Here is a 20,033-nt window from a genome sequence, read left to right as displayed (position 1 = left end):
CCACCTTCCTCTAAGGGAGTGCCAATTCAAGGGCATGATATAGAATTCCATATAAGTGACCATTAACAATAAAAGGAAAAATGCAGACAAATGCGAACATTTGATATTTTGGTGAAAACGCTTCGTGAATGCTTAATTTTCATGATAGTATCATTATTCTTCTATATCAAAAGCAGCTTTAGGGTTAAATCATGTTTTAAGGGCTTTGGGATAAATACAAGACTTATTAAGTTATTTTTCACCAAAAGAGTTTTCAAAAACAAAGATTTCAGTAAGTATGGTCAAGTAAAAAAAATCATCAAAATCCTTTTAATTCTAGCAAAAATTCAATTAAAATGATCTCTGGATGTCTACATTTTACAATATTGTCTGCTGTCCATAAGAACCAACTCAAAAAAGGATTCAAATGCATTTGAATTAAAACGTATTTGAATTATAATACATTCCATCTGTAATTTTACACTAACATTACCTTTAAATATTTTCCAAAATCTTTGTAAGAAAACCCCAGGGATTTTTTACTCGCCTGCAGAGTAAATTTTAATTTTTACAAAAACTCACAAACAGAAGATTCAGCAAAGTATAGCTATGGAACGTTTCAATAAAAATGTACAAATGTTTACATGGATTAGAAGATCCTCATACATAAAGCTTTTTCAGATACATATATGATTTTGAAAACGAATGTAATGCCATTTTTTTCCTGAATACTTTGGTCCATAGTATCCTCAAATTCAAGCTATAATTTAATCTAAATATACATATTTTGACCAGTCATTGGGTTTCCTGTTTGGACCTGGGTGACCTAGGGGCAATGATATATTTCAAGTTACCTGTGGTATGTCACAGAGGATCCTATACTAAGTGATTAAGTACCATTTTGGGGACTGAAAACAACTGTTCTCATTTTGCATGTGCAATAACTTCTGTATTCACGGGAAAGGGATACTACCTGAAGGTACCATGAAGCTCTATTCAAAATCTCCTTTTAAAATAATTTATTGTGAAAAATTAAAGCTATCCCTTAATGTTTAAAAAGAATTACAACAAGCATCATTGTTGCAACCCCCAGGTTAAGAAACAAAACCAGACCAAAAGAGTCCATTGTATACAACTTCCTCCTGCTAATGTCCACACTCTTGTTGTCTGTGAAAACCACTATTTTGAAATTGTATTTACCACTGCCATGCATATTTTCTAATTTGTGCTATATTTATGTCTCCTTAAATAATGTATGAGATTATTTTGCATATTAAAAAACTTATATAAAAGGTATACTGTATACAGTATATTATTCTTTTTTTTCCTTCTTCAATTAAAAACAACGTATTTGTAAGATTTGGTTGTGTTAATGTGGAAGTTAGTTTACTCACTCGCACTGTGGTATAGTAGTATATGAATATGCTACGTTTTTCATGCAATCCCCGATTGGTAGACATACGTGTACTTTTCTATTATAAAAAATGTTTCTGTAAACATTCCTGTTTGTTGTTCCTATTGAGAGCTTCCTTCGGGTATATAAGTGGAACTAAAGCTATGGTAGCTTCAATTTCCTACATATTTATTACTAAATGTTTTCCAAATTGATTTATACTCACATTGGCAGTACATTAAAGCTTCTGATGCTCCATATTCTTGCTAGTAACTCTTGGTACTGTCATTTTTTTTTAATTTTGGAGGTTGATTGATATTTTTATGCTATTGAGACTCCACATCTGGAACTGAGCGTATTTCTCCTTTTGTTTGGTTCCTTTTTAATGTCTTTCAACTCAGTTTTGTTATTTTTCACTAGATTTATTCCCAGGTAAACTATATTCAAGACAGCCTTTAAAATTGTTTTGAATCTACAAAAAAGTTGTGCAAGTAGTACATTGAACACTATCGATATCTTTCATATAAATTGACATATTGCTTTAAAATATTTTTTCACATTTTCTCTATCTATCTATCTATCCGTCTAACTACTGATTTATTTAGACTTTTGGTGAACCATTGGAAAGTAAGGCTTAGACATTGTGAAAATTTACTTTGAAATACTTCAGTATGCACTTCCTAAAAAAAATGGGACTTTCTCTTACATAACTACAATATCAATATCAATAATATACCACTTAATTATATTTTCTAACATAAAGTCCTCATTCCATTTTACCCCATTATTCCAATGATATTATTGCTCTTTTAAAAATCCAGATCCATAAGAGATCATATATCCACCATCTGGTACTTTTAACCACATTTAATCTAGAGCAGTCTCCCACCATTTATGTCTGTCTGAAACACTGCCATTTTTGAAGAGTGAAAGTCAGCAGCCTTGAAGAATATTCCACACTTTGAATTTGTCTGGTTATTTCCTTATGATCAGGTTCAGGTTGTATGTTTTTGACAAAGATTTTACATAGGTTATGCACTTCCAATTATACCAAATATAAAAAGTATTTTGTCCCATTATTGGTAACAATATTTGATCATTGGCTTAGGGTGGTGTCCAAGATATTTCTCCATTGCACAAGGAACCTTTGTCTTTGCAATTAATAAGTTTTCCATGCAGCGAAACTTTAAGACCAGATGAAAATCCTATTCCCCAGTAACATTTTTGCCAATGGCTTTATAATTGTTGAAAATCCTTGATGAATCAATTATTATGCTGGATGTTTGCAAAATCATGATTTTACAAGTTCTATTCATTCTACATTTACTATCTGGAATATTTCTGTAAAGAGATTTCCTTTCCCCTTCTTTTTTTTTATTATAACAATGGACTACTGAGTTTTAAAAAATTCATTGTGATGAATTCATTACAGTCATCATGACTTTGATGTTCAAACTGTTCAAAATGTGACTGTTGGGAGTCCTTGAAGCTGGATTCTGGGTTCTATTCTTTTGGCATGTACTCACCACTTTCTTCCATTATGATGCAACAAGCTAGTTCATACTCACCTTATACCTTCTGTGTCTAGACATGGAAACAAATAATTTTTAAGAAGGCCCAAATTCATTTAGTTAGATGTGATATTTAGAAATCACATTCTGGGAGCAAGGTGGGTCCATTGTTATATGGATGTTACATAAATGCTCTGGGTCCTTTGAGTAGTCATATTTAAAAATATTTATTTAGACACCTTCAATTCGAATCCAACACCATAGGGTTCTTACCTTCCCCCATTCCATAATTTTATTTCTTTCCTAAAAACTTATTTACTCATTTGCTTTTTCCTACAATACCCACAAAACAATCTGAGATTTACTACATTAATACCGATAACAACAATAAACAAACTTGGGGAAGTTAAAGATTTCTCTGTAGGTTTTGCTCTTGTTCATTATTATTGTTCTTAGAATATTCTCATTAAGGTATTCAGTCAGAGTTCTGTATTCAAAAGCCACTCGAAATAATCGTTTTGTTTCTGTGAGATAATGTGAACTGTTTATGTCTCCTGCCCATTTTTAATTGAGTTTTAATCTTGTCATCTTTTTTTACTCATTGTAAGAAATTAGCCCTTTATCTGTGATATGTGTTACAATGAAAACTCCAAGATAATTTATTGCAAGACTCTGTAACCTTCTGAAATCTATCTAACTTATCTCTCTCTCTCTCTCTCTCTCTCTCTCTCTCTCTCCAGCTTTACATGATCTCCTAAGTGAGCTTCTCCCTTTTCAGGGTTTTCTCACAATCACATTTTCAAGGAAGAAAATGGATCTAAAATAGTTAAATTAAAACCCTGGGAAAGAGCCAAGTAAAGACTACAGATTATGAATGTTTCTAAACCTCAGGAAGACAGGCAAAAATTTGTGGCAGAATTCAGAATTTCATTAGATTCTTATAGTCCCAGACTACAGTTGTGTACCTAAACCAGTTAACTCTTTTTCACTCGGATGAGAAAAATCACTTAACATTATTAGCAAGGTAAGAAAGAGAAGATTTAAGTGACCCAGGTGTGTGAAAATAAGTGCTTGGAGAGTGCAAGATAAATAAATTTACCACATAAAAAAATTCCAGAAGCCTTCTCCTTAAAGGAAATCGGACGACTCAAAATTATAAACCAAATAAAGATAAAAATAGAGTTTAGGAAACTCAAACTGTATTCTGGAATAGACTTAAGAACTTAAATAAAGGGTGACCTATCCTCTCTTGTTATAAATACACTCAAGACTGAATCAGGAAATAAGTTAACAAATTGAAATAAAAAATCACCAATTAGAAAATATCCAGTTTATGGGTGGATGTTCCCAGAGAGTCTTAAAAAGTTTAAAAATATAAAGCAATACAAATTAAGACTCTTTAGATAAAATAACTAAAAGACTCTCTCTGTAAAGATACCTGTAAATACTGTAAACAGAAGAGCTACTGCAAGAACTGAAGTCCCACACTGGGTGAGGAACATAAGAACAACTTCAGCAAACCTGCCAGTGACTCCACTGTAGGGCAGCTAAGAGCATTTCAATATGTCCTGTCCTTCCTTTACTCGTGATTATAAAAGTAACGATAAACAACATTACAGCTTTATTCATTATCTGGTTGTCACGATATCTACCATTAACCCACTATTACTACAGAACATTGGATCCATCAGAGAAAAATTTTGAAGATACTTGAAAAACAAGAAAGAAGGCAAATTGACTTGTAATTAAAACACGAAAAGACAGAAAGGGTGAGAATGAAGGAGAGACACTGTGGCCTAAAGTGCAAGTGACTGGTTATGCCAGATTGTGAAAGAGACTTAAAAAAGATGAGCTTGATGGTGTACCATCAGTTTTAAAGAGACTGAAGAAGAATGGACTTTATTTGCTTCGTTTACTAGAGCCACTCAAGTACAGAAATTTCTAACAATCCCCAAATGCTTTCCCAAATCCCAATCTGTAACATTTATTTTAGGATCCTTATTAGAAGAACATTCCTTTTCCCACTGTGACATAATTCCTACAGATTTACTAGACAGGAACTACCTTACAAATGGAATTTCCAGATAAAACATATTTCAGAGAGATTACTTTAGAAGTCTTTATAAATTTTCCTATACATAGTCATAGAATAACTGATTTAGAATTCAGAATGCCTGTACTATTTATGAATCAAGAAAGTACCAAAGAATTAGCTATGGTCACAGTATCTCTATGGGCAAAAGCGTCTATACACATAGGCAGTCTCACTGTGGCAGTTACTGATGATTCCTAGGTGATGGTTGTAGTGGGTTTGATACTGTCTCCCCCTCTCCCCATTTCATGCACTTCTGAAACTTCAGGATGTGACCTTACTTGGAAATAGGGTCTTTACAGATGTAACGTTTTAAGATGAGGTCATACTGGATTAGGGTGAGTCCTGAATCCAATGATTGACTCCTTATAAGAAAGGGAGAGGACGGACAGAGACACAGAGAGGGCAACATCATGTGAAGACAGAGGTGGAGACTGGAATGATGAGTCTACAAGCCAAAGCATGGCAAGGATTGCTGGCCACCACCGCACACTAGGTGAAAGGCATGGATCCAGTTCTCCCTCAGAGCCTCTAAAAGGAATCTACCCTGATGACACCTTGATTTTGGATTTCTAGCCTCCAAAACTGTGACAAAATTAATTTATTTGTCTTAAGCCACTACTCTGGTGGTAATATGTTACAACAGCCCTAAGAAACTTGTAACAATCATAAATCTTTTCCTTTCGTGTGTGTATAAAAACTTAGACTTTGCTCAATAACAGGCCAAGGCTGAGACTCCTTGGCTCAGAGCAATTCTAGGCTTCAAATAAATTAGCCAAAACATCTTCAGATCTTGTACAAGGATCATTAAATCACATGTTATTACATAGAGTAATACCTATTGCTAAAAAATCCCAACATTTTTCTACTAGCTGATTACTTATTATGAATTATTGCTATATTATCCTTCTTATAATAATACCCACTTGCATAACACTCTTAAAGCAGCAACTCTGTAACACACAATATAGCAGAATTGTGTGTTTTTTACTTCTTGCCTATTCTAGGCATGGTCATGAACAGTTATTTTGGAAGCTCTTATACCAAATCCTGATTTAATTTTTTTGTGGGTCATATCTTAAAAAAGGATACCAGGCTCGTAAGGAATATCTAGTCTAGTCCCTGAAGTCTCTGGTAGATTCCTTTTTTTTTTTTCACTGGAAGCCAAATAAATTCAAATGGCAAAACTGTGGTCCTTTCTACTGCACGTCAAATTACTAAAATAAAAGAGTAAATATATGTACTGGTATGTTTTTACAATAACATGCTTCTTTGAGATGTTAGAGAAACAAAGAAGTCTCTTAATCTCCTCAGGTACTCTATAAAATGAACAACAGATGTGAAGTATGTGATATTCTGACAAAACCTAAAATAATCACTGTCATTAAGTAAAGGCTCACTATGGGTAACATGAAAGTATTTTTAAATACAATGGAAACACTTTAGAAAGATTATAGAAAGATTTTAGAATATCACCACGCTAAATAGGCTGTTTTGATTTCTTCTAGAATGCAATAATCAAAAAAACAAAAAAGTTCAACGGAGAAACTAAAGTTTTCTATTAAGGGTGTAAAAAGTGCAATTCCTCAAATTCTGAGAAGAATCACTGGAGTTATTGAACTGTAGGATTCTTGAAGGTAAGATCTGGCAAGAACCAGAATGGTTACTAGCTAGCACCGGAAAACAAAATGACAAACTCTAAAATGAATACTTGCCAAATCCTCCTGAAGCAAGTCATCACAATACAGACAAACTGGCCGTGATATTAAATAAACACCAGGGGGAAAACTTTTCTAGAATAGCAGAGGATGGGCAATTCATGCCTCATATGTAACTAATATACTTATGGGAAAACAATCATCACCAAACAAATTTTGTAACACTGGTTCTTTCTATGGAACATAAACATGACCTACTAATAATATGTGTACTATTGCATATCGTTTTGAAGCATTTTCTTATCAAAAACGTCACAGCATTCACAAGACTAAAAAAAAATTAGAGTTTGTGTTTCCTACCTGGGACACTGCAACTTTTCTATCCAGTGATACAGGAACACATTTAACTGGAACAGTCATTCTAGAATTACACAAGGCTTTACCATTATACAAAACCTCACTCACCTAATTACTCCCAAACTTCTGGACAAAAGGATGAAATCTTAGCAAAACTGGGAAGTTATATTTTAGGAAAGATACTAAACTGAGGTTATTCAGATAATGTTAAGAAGCAAGAAGGTCCACTAAAGCTGCCAGGAGCGCAAGGTCCTGAGAGCAAGGTAATGGCAGCATGAAAGAGAGCATCTCCCCCAAACCACTGGAATAAAAGTATCCTGTGGGTCACACTCTCCACTGAACACTATTGTTTATTTTCCTTTTTACCATACTTTTCTTCTTTACAGATTCAAGCGTTGACGTTTCTGATTTAGCCTATTATACTCTATTTATTGATAAAATGACTTGTCTAAGCTTTACTAGAGGCAATCATCACCCTAAATCTATATTCAGTTCTCTCAGCCACTTTAGTACTATTGAAACAGTGATGTAAAGATATGTACAATAACCTTACCAACAGTGATACATATTTAGACAATATGTATAACTGAAGTAAAGAGTCCTTACACTAGAAAAAGTGCAACATGCAAAAATGACTATTTATCAAAACAATACATGGAGACAATATACTGGAAGTTCCTGAGGTTTTTCTTTTTTACCCTCTGTGTGGGACCATGCTCTTCAATGGCAAACCAGAATGAAGGCTAATTATTCTGTGAGACAATTAATTACATTTTCTCACAATTTAAGACTCACCAATACCTTTAGTAAACAACATCTCCTTACAAAGAGTCTAAAGGAATAAAACGTTTGCTGAGGTTACAAATAATAACTGATGAAACAAACTCCTAAAAATATCAATCCCAGTAATGGACTTGAGGAATTCAAGGTGGTCTTCAAAAAATCTGACCCTCCATTTGGCTGGTAGAGTAAATCATACAGCCCAAGCCCTTTGGGCACAACAAACTGGTTAAATATTCTTATTTATGGATAATACAATGTCTAAATTGTAATAGATAATATATTAGTATTGCATTTTCATTTGATCAATGAGTAGGCAGCACCATTTCTAATATTTTGTGTTGACCTGAATTAACATCAAAAGGAGGATAGAGTGTGTGTCTGTGTTTGGGAGAAGGGGGATTACTCAGTGGAAACTATAATGCCGTAAAGGCATTTGGAAATTAACGAAGGTAAAAAAAGAACAGATGAAGAGATCAAGAAGTCAGAAGAACAATAAAATACATTAAGGAAAAGGAAAAATTGTGAAGATAAAAGCAAAAATCAATAAAATTTTTAATCTATTTTTGCTGTATACTCTATAAAGATATGAGTGATAGGTTCAAGTATATTAAAATCAGTTTTGTTTTTATTAACTTTTTTTTGTCTTCTAATAGTTCTGCTTCCTGCATGGGTTCTTCTGCATGACTAAGAGAACAAACTTCATTAGATCTTGAACAAGAGTTAAAGGGAGTAAGTGAAATTAAGCATATTAAGGAGAGAAATGGGATAAAACTCTAAAAATAAGAATCACACACATGTTTTTTGACACCTTGTTGATTGTCAATTTGTATAGTCTTGGAGGTAAATTTTGCTCTGTTTCAGGGTATTAATCCAAAAGTTGGTACAAATAGAAAACATAAATGTGTTTGTGATAATGAGAGAAGCTGATGAATAGGCTTAGAGCTACAGGGGAGAACAACAATGTCCTGTGATAGCATGTGATTCAGGATCACAGTTGCTCTTGGGTGTTTAGACTATTAAGTCCCAAGAACAGATTTTCACCAAGATGAGATGACTTTGCATTAAATGTCATTTTAAATGACATCAAGATTTTTACCTGATTTTAAATAGGTGAGATAAGTTTTGACAAAGTGAAGAACCTCTTCAGGAAATATAAGCTTTGTTATTCAACTCTCTTCCTAATTGTCTGTAGGCTGCTTGCATCATCATTTGAGGCCAGATACTTGGGGTTCTATCAGCTTTCTCAGAAATCGTACCCTAAAATCTAGTGTACGGTCACAGAAGGGACTGACTCCTGATTCAAGGAAAAGAAGTTAAGAATATGCATAAAACCTAATTCCATAGTGTGTTCTCTCTCTCTCTCCCCCAGCTCCCCCTTATAGCTACAGAAGAAAACTGGAGAGCTTCTGATAAAACTTGACCTTTAGCAGCTCCACGTTAGGCAAGCTCAGTTGCAGTGGCTCCAATTCATGGTACGAGTAGGCCAGGAAGGGAACGTGATTGGCTTTGGAGTATTTGAAAATTTCTCTGCCACCCAGGGTGTTTAGAAGGAAATATCTGATGCTGGTCGAAGTTAATCAATGGTCAAAGAAATCAATCAATTTCCTCTACTCTCAGAAAAACTCTACAGGGGAAATAAGTTCCCTTCAAAGTCTAATGTTTCCTTTTAGGGTTTAGTACCGACAAAGCAGCCTACAGCTAAAGAAGCAACTTGCTAATCAGAAGATAAATTATTAGCTTAAGAGAAACTGAAGTGCAGAACTGAACAGGGAAATATCACAATCTAAGTAAAAACCCACTGGAAGGGATCCAAATCTAGTAAAGAGAAATATATTAGGAACATGAAGAAACCCTAGACAACTCATTTTTGAAAATGTTTGGTGAGTCTCATTAGAAAACATTTTCAACAAACTAAGCTTAAAAAAGGATAGCAGAGAGTCATTACTTGAACTCACTTGGCAAACTAAAGAACTCTGGAAAATGTAGTTCTTTAATTCTGAAACAACTGCAAATACAGAACTCGATCCAAATAGACATATTGATCAATCTATTCCAGAACTGATGTTTCAGGAAGGTGTGCTGAATATCACTGGTGTGAATCACAATGAGATACTTAAAACACAGCAGTTCATTGGGATTTGTTTTATACAAATAACACTGAACATGAGTAAGACTTACTGTTTCAATCTGAAAAAATAAACCCTTTGTCAGACAAAGCATGGCAACAGTATGTTTTTTAAAAATCCATCTTGAGTATGTAATTTTCCACCCAAAATATGACAGATGGCTTTCCTCAAATAACTGCAGTACGTAAGATAATAGTTGGAATGTGATTTCTCCTGGTGCAATACCACATATCAAAGGATTTCACCTTCGAAGGACATGAGGATGAATTGACTAACAGGCATTATGCTTCCAAGATATACACAACACTGCTGAAGGCATTATATGGATGCATAAAACCATTAAGATGAAGGTTTATGTTACTCACAGCTGGAGACGTTTCTAGGTCACGCCCAAATTTCCATTGTCACGTCTTAACCATGTTCTAGATGAAGCTGTAAGAAATAATATACACATTGAGAAAAAGGGAAATTCAGAGTTTTTAGTCAATTCCTTTCCACCGCCCCCCCCTTCAATTTGGTTCCTTATCAGCTTGTGAAAAGCTGCTAGAAAGTAACAGAGATTTTGCTGCCAGGTCTGACTGAACTGCAGGGGTGGAATTGGCAGTAGTAAAACCAAAAAGATTGAGAAAATAAAAGATAATATAGATTGTCTCCTGTTGTGTCTGTTTTCAAATTACTGTGTTTAAATGAACTTCTTTTTTAGCAAACTGTCTTTAGTCTCTTTCTTCATGGCCTCCAGTGACCTTTAACTGATTATCTCCTTTGTGCCTCAAAGCATCTGAAACTTTGATCTTTCTCTCAAAAGTTTCATGTGAATAAATATCACATAGACTTTTTGGATAAGCAGTCTGATCAGGATTTAGGGACTATATGGGCAACAAAATGTAATTCTAAATAATGCCATTATTTGAGGTGTTTATTTAAATAAAAATAAAATTTTAAAAGATCATTAAAAGGCAAACAGTAAATGTAGTGCAGTTCATCTCTAGAAGAGGGATGATGATGCTGGAATAAGACTGGTTTTTCACGTGGTCTGTAATATAAATTTCAGCTTGTTAGAGTCACTTTTGAGAGAGTAACAGGATTCCTCTGAATATCTGTTTGATAAGGAGCAATGTGCCTTCAAAGGGAAAATGAGCACTTTCTAGGAAAGAGAAAATGCTCAATAGTAATACTTCTTCTAAGTCATATAACGTGGAAACGCAAATATTGGACCATTTTTGAACAATAAAAAATGGTAATGGTACGTCATAGTATTTGGAAGGGCAAGTGCCCCCTGCTTGCACAGCCCTGATTCTTTTTCAGAACTATCTTTTGGTATTTTTATTTCCTTACTTAGAATTTTTATTACAGCTGCACTACACTGATGGAATCATTTTGGAAAAATTGACATAACAAAGGTATTGAGCAGTTGCATTAATAAACAGATACATCTCTATATCCATTTAGGTCATTTATGTTCTTTAAGAACTTTTAAATATTCTTCATACAGACTGTATTAGTTTCCTGTGGCTGCCATAAAAAAAATTACCACAAACTCTCTTGCCTCAAACAACAGATATTTATTCTCTCACAGCTCTGGGGTTCAGAAGTCCAAAATCAAAATGTCTGCACGGCTGTGCTAACTTTCGAGGCTCTAGGGGAGACTCTATTGAGTTCTTTCACTCTTTAGCTTCAGGAGGCTGTAGGAATTCCTTGATTTGTTGCCTGGTGGCCACATCACTCCAATCCTTGCCTCCATGGTCACATGGCCTCCTCCTCTTTGTGTCTGTTCTCCTCTGCATGTCTCTTACAAGGACACTGTCATTGGATTTAGGGTCCACTGGTTAATTCAGGATCATAGCCTCATCTCAAGATCCTTAACAATTACATCTCAAAGACCCTCTATCCAAATAAGGTAACACTCATGTGTTCTAGATATTTGACATGAATGTCTTTTGATAGAGGGGTGGGGGAGGGGTGGGGGAGGATGGGGAACATGTTCGAGTCTATTATAGAGGCCTTGCACATTTTATTAGATTTTATTCCTAGTCACACTATATTTTTTCCTAAATGGTAACTGCTGGTGTAAAGGAATGGTATTAGTTATTCATCCAGCAATCTGCTAACCTTTCATAGTAGCCTTTCTCAGATTTTTTGTAGTGAATCATATTATATCAAGAAAAGAATATGTATTCTTCTTTTCTGTATTTATACTACTTAATTATATTTATCTTATTGAATTAAATAAGACTTCTAATATATGAAACAGAAATAGTAATAGTAGCTATCCTTGTTTTTTTCTTGATGTAATTCTCAAGCCAATAATAAAAGTTAACATATAGTATTTATTACATGTCCAAAATTGTTGAGAATGTAAGTTCTAAATATATATACACATATGCATAATATACCTAATATATCTGTATCTATATATACAGATATACTCATTGAGGCCTCACAATAATCTGAGGTCCCATTATGATATATATTTTATAAATAAGAAAACTGAGACTTATCACAATCTATTTGAGGTTAATCCTGACTTAATTTTCACTTACAGAGCAAATTTGCTCCAATGTGGTTTCTTCCCCCCCTTCTTTTTCTGGTATTGTAATATTTATCATACATACATAAGGTCTAAATTCAATAATACAGTGTTACAACTATTGTTTTCAACAACCTTGTGGTTTTTAAAGAAATGAAGAAAAAAAATATAGATGTACACACAATCATTTGTATTTGCCCACATATTTACTATTACTATTCCTGATGCTCTTCATTTCTTTCTGTAGATTCACCTTACTGTCAGGTGTCATTTCCTTTCGTCCCGAAGGACTTCCTTCAGTGATTCTTATACGGCAGATCTGCTATCAATGAATATGAATTCTCTCAGTTTTTGATTGGGAAGGTCTTTCCTTTCAAAGGATAGTTTTGCTGGATTTAAAATTTTGGGTTAACTCTTTTTGCTTTTAGCACTTTAAAAATGTCATCCCACTGCCTCCTGTTACCCAGTTTTTCAGAAGAGAAGTCAGTGAATCTTCTTATTTTTGTTTCCTGCATGTGATGAATCAAATTTCTTTGTTGCTTTCAAGCTCTGTTTGTCTTTGTCTTTCAGGGGTTTAATTATGATGTATCTAGGTGTGGATCTCTTTGTGTCTATCGTACTTAAGGTGTGTTGAGCTCCCGAGATCCACAGACTAATATTTTTCATCAATTCTAGGCCTTATTTCTTTAATTTTTCCACTGTTCGTCTCCTGCCTCCTGTTTTGAGACTACCAATGCACATCAATTAGTATGCTTGGCACTTTTCACAGGTCTCCGGAGTCCAACATATTTTTTAGAGTTTTTGTTTGGTTTTGTAAACTTTGGAACCTGCTTCCCCTGTAGTGTTTCTCTCCTGATGTCTCTACTCAATTGCTTTACTCTTATTTTTAATTTTAGACTGCCTTCCTAGTGGTTTGTCCTGTGTCTGCATAGCTTAGTGGTCAACCAGTGAGTTGGGCAAAAGTTGTACTCAAACATCTTGAGTTAGTAAGGTTTCCCACTGCTGTTCTGAGTGAGGGATGGGAAGTGTGTTCAAAATCGAGCTATTTCTCAATCTTTTTTGGCTATTATTTTTTGCCAGGCTCTCTTGCGTCTCTTTGGTCATGTAGTTTCCTAGACAGGCAGGGACATGTGGAGAGTTCATTTAGCTCATCTATGGCTCTCTCATCTCCAAGATTTTTTTGTTAAATTCCTGGTTGTATTGCTACTCATCCTAAATGAGACAACAACCTCAGACAGACAAGTTGTAGGTTCCCTCCATTCATTTCCTGGTTGTCACATTTAGCTGACAATGATACCAGTTTTTCCCTTCTAACCCAAATTAAATCCACCCTTTTTAGAAGCAAAGCTGCTGGATTTTACATCCAGAAACAGGCTGGTAAAATCATGGTTCTCACCAGCTGAGCTATGGGTTGGGGGAAGGATGGGACAGCTCTATACAAGAAAACCACAGACTCCCACAGACTTGAGTATTCTTACTCAAAGATCTAGTTGTTTTAAAAAAATAAACATTTAATTTTTTTTGTCCACTTTTGGTCAATCTCCAGAGCTCTGAAATGGTTGTTTTAACAACTTTATCAATTTTATACTTATTTTTAGGGAAACACTTTCCTAACTTTTTCACACATCAGAGCTGGTAATCACAGTCAACAGTGTAATTTTAAATTACTTCTAGCACTCAGTTCTACAAATTAACATATATATATATATATATAGAGAGAGAGAGAGAGAAATATAGATGTATAATGTATCTATCTATATATATTATAGATAGATCTACATATGTGATTTTGTATCACTGTTTATTACAGACAAAAACAGAGCTCAAATGTAGGCTGCACATTATATCTAAGTTGAGTAACTGGTGGAGCCAAATATAAAGTAAGGTTTTCTGAATCCAAATGCTATGCTTTTTACATAATATCATGATACCTTTAAATCAGAATCCCAATTAAAGACACACTCGAAACCAAGGAATTAGTGTGATTCCACTGAGTAGATGGAGATACTCAACCAGTAGAAAAAAAAATCTTACCTTTTTTATTGTCAACCTATTGCTATGACCCAAGGTCAAATGTATAGCCCTGTGTAGGGAAAGGTTAGTAATCTCTCCTTTTCATTGTCTTTTACTTACATGTCCATAACCAATTCACTTCATCTGTCTTTTCTCTCTACTTCCCTTATACCTCCAAAAAGTTAGAGCCATAAGTAAATTCAAAACTAGGTCTTCATAGTGTACAGCATACCCAAAACTAATATAATATTGTAAATCAACTATACTTCAATAAAAATAGACTAATAAAAAGATATTTGATTATCTAAAAACAAACAAAACTCACTAGGTCTTCCTGAGTAAAAGTTCAGTACTAATTCAGGGGAAAGGAATAATAGAATTTAAAGTCACTTGCATCAGTGGCTTCACTGGTAATTACTAAACGTGAATATAAACTTGTCAATACAGTTCAGAGTTCAACAAAAATTTTGGACATATGGATGGATGGAAGGATGGTCAGATAAATGAACAGATAAATGATAGATAGATGGATAGATAGAGAGAGAGAGAGAGAGAGAGATAGAAAGAGCCACACTATGGGTCAGCCACTGGGCTACATATGATCAGAACTTTTTTTTGGGGGGGGCGCAGTATGCGGGCCTCTCACTGCTGTGGCCTCTCCCGTTGCGGAGCACAGGCTCCGGACGCGCAGGCTCAGCGGCCATGGCTCACGGGCCCAGCCGCTCCGCGGCACGCAGGATCCTCCCGGACCGGAGCACGAACCCGTGTCCCCTGCATCGGCAGGCGGACTCTCAACCACTGCGCCACCAGGGAAGCCCCTGATCAGAACTTTTGAGAGTAAAACTGAGTCTCTGCTTTGATGAAATTTATCTCCTGGAAGTACTGGAAACATGGGACAGTTGACTGGTCAATTTTCTTATATTATCTAACATCATTTTGTGTTGTAAATATAGTCTTTTGGCTAATCTTTCAGCCATCTTCATTTTTAGACATAAAAAAAATAATGTTTAGAAATCATCCCAAGTTCTGTAAAGGACTGAAAAACCAGAGACCACAGAATTTAGTCTTGCTATTCTGTGTCCTTCTTCTTTATTTAATAAAAGAGCTTGATATCTCAAGGTTGTAAATAAATATCAAATAATTACATAAAATTTTACTCTCAATACTATACATGACATCTGCACAATTATGTTACTTGAACATATAATCATTCAACAGGAAGGAGAGGTGGAAAATTTAAATAAATATGAACATCTTAATTCAGGGTATGAATACAGGCAATAGAATGCTGAACTAAATGTTATGTTTATTTCTGTACTCTTTGCAAAGCACTCCCTTATTATAGTGAGTTGTCACTCTTTCAGAATTTTTCTCAAGTCCCTATTGCCCTAACAATTAAGAAATTGGGAAATAACGTGCCTTTAGACTTGCCAGTAATGTTGCATAGGGAATGCGTTATTCACCACTGTGTACAGGATGAAAAGCATCAAGAACAAGGGTGTCAGATAGGCTTATGGATTAAGAGAAAAAAAAGAGATGATTTGGCCAAAGTTCAGCCCCTGAGCTCAGCCTTGGGTTTGAAGCACCACAGAGCAGCCCACTCCCCTGACATCTTGCTTCTACACATCCAGCATTGCACTGATTTACATTGACTCTGAACACCTGTTCCTGATGATTAAAAGTGGATTGTAGCTTTCCAGACATCTCTGTCTAACTTGGCATCAGATATGCAAGCTACATTGTCAGTTCTGATGTCAGTTTAGTGGCGGGCTGAGTCACTGATTAATATGCTTGCCCCAAAGTTCACATCTTTTAGTGTTATTTTTATGTCTCATTCGACAACAAGAGGTATTTTCAATTGCTATCATTGTAAATGGTGACCAAGGTGCAAATGATGATACCTTGTGGGATTCCAAAGTGTGTGAGGCCCTTATAACATACCGTGCTGATATAGAGCATGGTTCACCCTGGATAACACACACTGCACTACATAGTTGTTAGCTGCTTTTCTTACCACCAATAAACCATTTTTAGGCTTTAAATTTTCTTCAAGTACTGCCCACAGTAAATCTTGTATTTCTAAAATAAAGTATGATTCTGCTCAGCCTACTCCACGTCGTTGATGTCTAACAATCTATGCAGGCCAACACTGTGCGTTGCCGCACGTGTAGTGCAGAGTAAAGAAACCTATGTCCCTTTATTAACTTCCATGCACGTTACTATGAGTTTGAAATTTCCATCAATTTTCAGATTGTTTAAAATATAGGACAGTTGACATAAAATTTTCTTAAATATTGAAAGCGTTTGGTCTGGGAATTCTTTGCACCTAATCTTTTTTTTTTTTTAATTCTTATTTATTTATTTATTTATTTATTTTTGGCTGTGTTTGGTGTTTGTTGCTGTGCGCAGGCTTTCTCTAGTTGCGGCGAGCGGGGGCTACTCTTCGTTGCGGTGCGCGGGGTTCTCGTTGCAGTGGCTTCTCTTGTTGCGGAGCACGGGCTCTAGGCACGCAGGCTTCAGTAGTTGTGGCTCGCGGGCTCTAGAGCGCAGGCTCAGTAGTTGTGGCGCACGGGCTTAGTTGCTCTGCGGCATGTGCGATCTTCCCGGACCAGGGCTTGAACCCGTGTCCCCTGCATTGGCAGGTGGACTCTCAACCACTGCGCCACCAGGGAAGCCCTGCACCTAATCTTTTAGTTGGTAAATGTAATTTTTAGCATGAGTTGTGTTTCTCATTTGCATTAGAAATATTAAAATTTTTTAAAATTTATCAATGAAAATTTCATAATTATCAGAATGATATCAAAATTACTTGGGTATATTTACACAAGTGTGTGTTTATATGTATGATTATAATATAATGTAATGCATAGATAATTTATTAGATAATATATATTTGGTAGATATAGGATTTTGGGCTTTTCCATCTTGACCAAATAAAAACAGTAAATTATATGCACTATGAGAACAGGATTAGATTTTTATTATTTTTTTTTACCTTGCTAATACCTAGCACAGTTCCTGCACAAAAGCAGACTCCCACAAAATATTGGTGTAAATAATAATAAACACATGTGTATATACTTATTCACTATTGATAAAAATGTAAAATATATTTTACCATTAATTTAGACATTTGAAGACACGTATTTTGTCATTCTAATTTAGAAAATAACATTCTAATGCTAACAAAACATGTTTTTAAAATTATCTTAGGTCACGGCATCAAAAAATGCACTTGATGAAGTTACTCATAAGTTACTATCACGTACTTAATCCTACTTTGAAGTCATCTTTCGGTACGTACCACATTATTTCATCTTTATTCATGGATGGGTGAAAATGTGATAGAAGCAGTGAGCTAGAAATAGAAATCAATTCTTCTTGATATATATCCTGATATAAAGGATTTTTGACCAGATTTTTAAAAAACAAGCTTGCAGATATCCTTCAGCTACAGACAGGGTTGCAAAAGCTCCCAGGAACGTGAAGTTAATTCCTATGATGCCAATCCTCAATAAGAGGGCACAGTATGAGACGTTATTGCTCTTTTCTCATTCATTCATTCATCCATTGAATCCATTTATTCATTCGTTCTCTAGATATTAGTTGTTTAATAATTTATTTAACAAATATTTATCGGGCACCTACGATCATAGGCACTAAAGATTCAAAAGTGAATCAGATAGAGTCTTTGCCCTCAAGGAGTTTATAGTTAGGAGAAATGTATTTACAAACATGCAATTATAATGCAAATGCAACAATATATTTGCAAACCCAATAAGGAAATCAAACCAGCTCCGGGGTAACACGTAAGAAATTAGAGGAGGTGGTAGGGTAGCCTTCCTTGGGATTACTCAGCTCTATTTAAGGGCACATACCCTTTCAAAGAGGTGGCTTCAACAGAGGATAAAACAACCCTGTGAACTCGAAGAGATCGCTTATCTTTTCCAAACTCCAGTTCCCACATCAGTCAGCTGCCAAAGTCGAACATGATTCTGAATTTGCTTCTATTACAACATCCTATCACTCTAGAACAGCAGGCAAGCAGGGAAAACCCATCACCAACCCACGCCGGACAGCCTTCCAGTTCTCACCTACAGGTTTACAGCCACAGGTGGTTGGAGTAGTTGCCTCCCAAGGCTGGAGTACCCAAGGTATTTAGGAAATTTTGAAGAGGTAGTACACTGTTTGTATACACACTTCTGAAATAATTATAACAACAAGCGCAGCCAAATCCAAATAAAGGAGGCAGGAAATAATCAAAATGTGCACAGAGGGAAACCTTACACAGAGGGAAAAGGTTAGCCTGACAGCAAGGGCGCCTCTCATGGTGCAGTGAAAAGAGCTGTGGCAACCATCTACAGGTGTGCTCTGTGGGAGCCGCTGGAGGAAGCCAGAAGGGGGTGTGATGAGGGTTATGAATCAACGCGAGACTCATCCTAGAGCGCACTTATCCATCTGTTAGGCTGTGGCATGTCCTTTTCATTAGTGCTTTCTCGGAACACAAGCTTTTTTGCTCTCTCCAAGAGCCACTGTAGGAGAACCAGCAATGAAAAGAAAATTAAGAGATGGGGAAGTTAACAAGGGGTATGTTGTTTGAATTGGAATCTCAGTACTTCTCTCTTCTTCACAACGTTAATTCAATATCTGTGTAAGATATTAAACGTATGTGTGTGTATTAGCTGTCTATCATCTATCTATCTATCTACCTATCTATCTAAAACATTATAGAAAATCAGAAAACTCAAGATCAGGTTACTTTTTTTTTAAGTTCCTTTTTACCAATGGTGCTTTTTAAGAGGTTCATTCTGTACTTTACTGAAATAATTTTATTTGGCTCCAAATCAAGTTGCAAAATAGCCACATTTAATAACTTTAAAACTAAGCTAATTTTGAGTGCTCAGTGAATCAGGGTGATGTCACATAGCTCATTTCAATAAAGCAACAGAGAGTGAACTAAGGTGCAGCAAGTCACAGAACTATGTGTTTTAGTTCATCAACGCCTGCACTTTCTGGAATGCTAAGGATAGCTACCAGAAACACTTTTTCATTTTGCAAATTAGAATGGACACCTTTTAAGTAGGGTTGGAGAGAGAGCAGAGTGCAGCTGGCTGAGCTGTCATGGCAGTAGTTCTTATCCATTGTCCATAAGCACCATGTAGGTGATGGTGACTGCAACCTACTTTTAAAAAAGTAATGGGAAAGACACATTAAAAGAACAAACTTAGGGCTTCCCTGGTGGCGCAGTGGTTGAGAGTCTGCCTGCCGATGCAGGGGACACGGGTTGCCCCAAAAAAAAAAAAAAAAAAAAAAAAAAAAGAGAACAAATTTAATGTTATTTCTTCTCAAACAATGAAGTGCATAAAGTCATCTGGAAATTTTGTTAAAATGAAAATTTTTGTCCCATCTCCAAATATTCTAAATTATTAATTCTAGAGTGGCAATCATGAAATGGCTTAATAATCAAAATGAATCAAAGTTCCTAGTCACACTTGGAGAATCAGCCCACACCCTTCCAGCATTAGAACATGGCCCTCTCATTTTCCAGCTCATAGGATTTTTCTTTTTACTAAACATAAGGACACTGAGTAATG

This window comes from Neophocaena asiaeorientalis, unplaced genomic scaffold (genome assembly GCF_003031525.2).
Source record: "Neophocaena asiaeorientalis asiaeorientalis breed wild unplaced genomic scaffold, Neophocaena_asiaeorientalis_V1.1 scaffold124, whole genome shotgun sequence".
In the NCBI taxonomy this organism is placed as follows: domain Eukaryota; kingdom Metazoa; phylum Chordata; class Mammalia; order Artiodactyla; family Phocoenidae; genus Neophocaena; species Neophocaena asiaeorientalis.
This window is presented reverse-complemented; position numbering follows the sequence as displayed.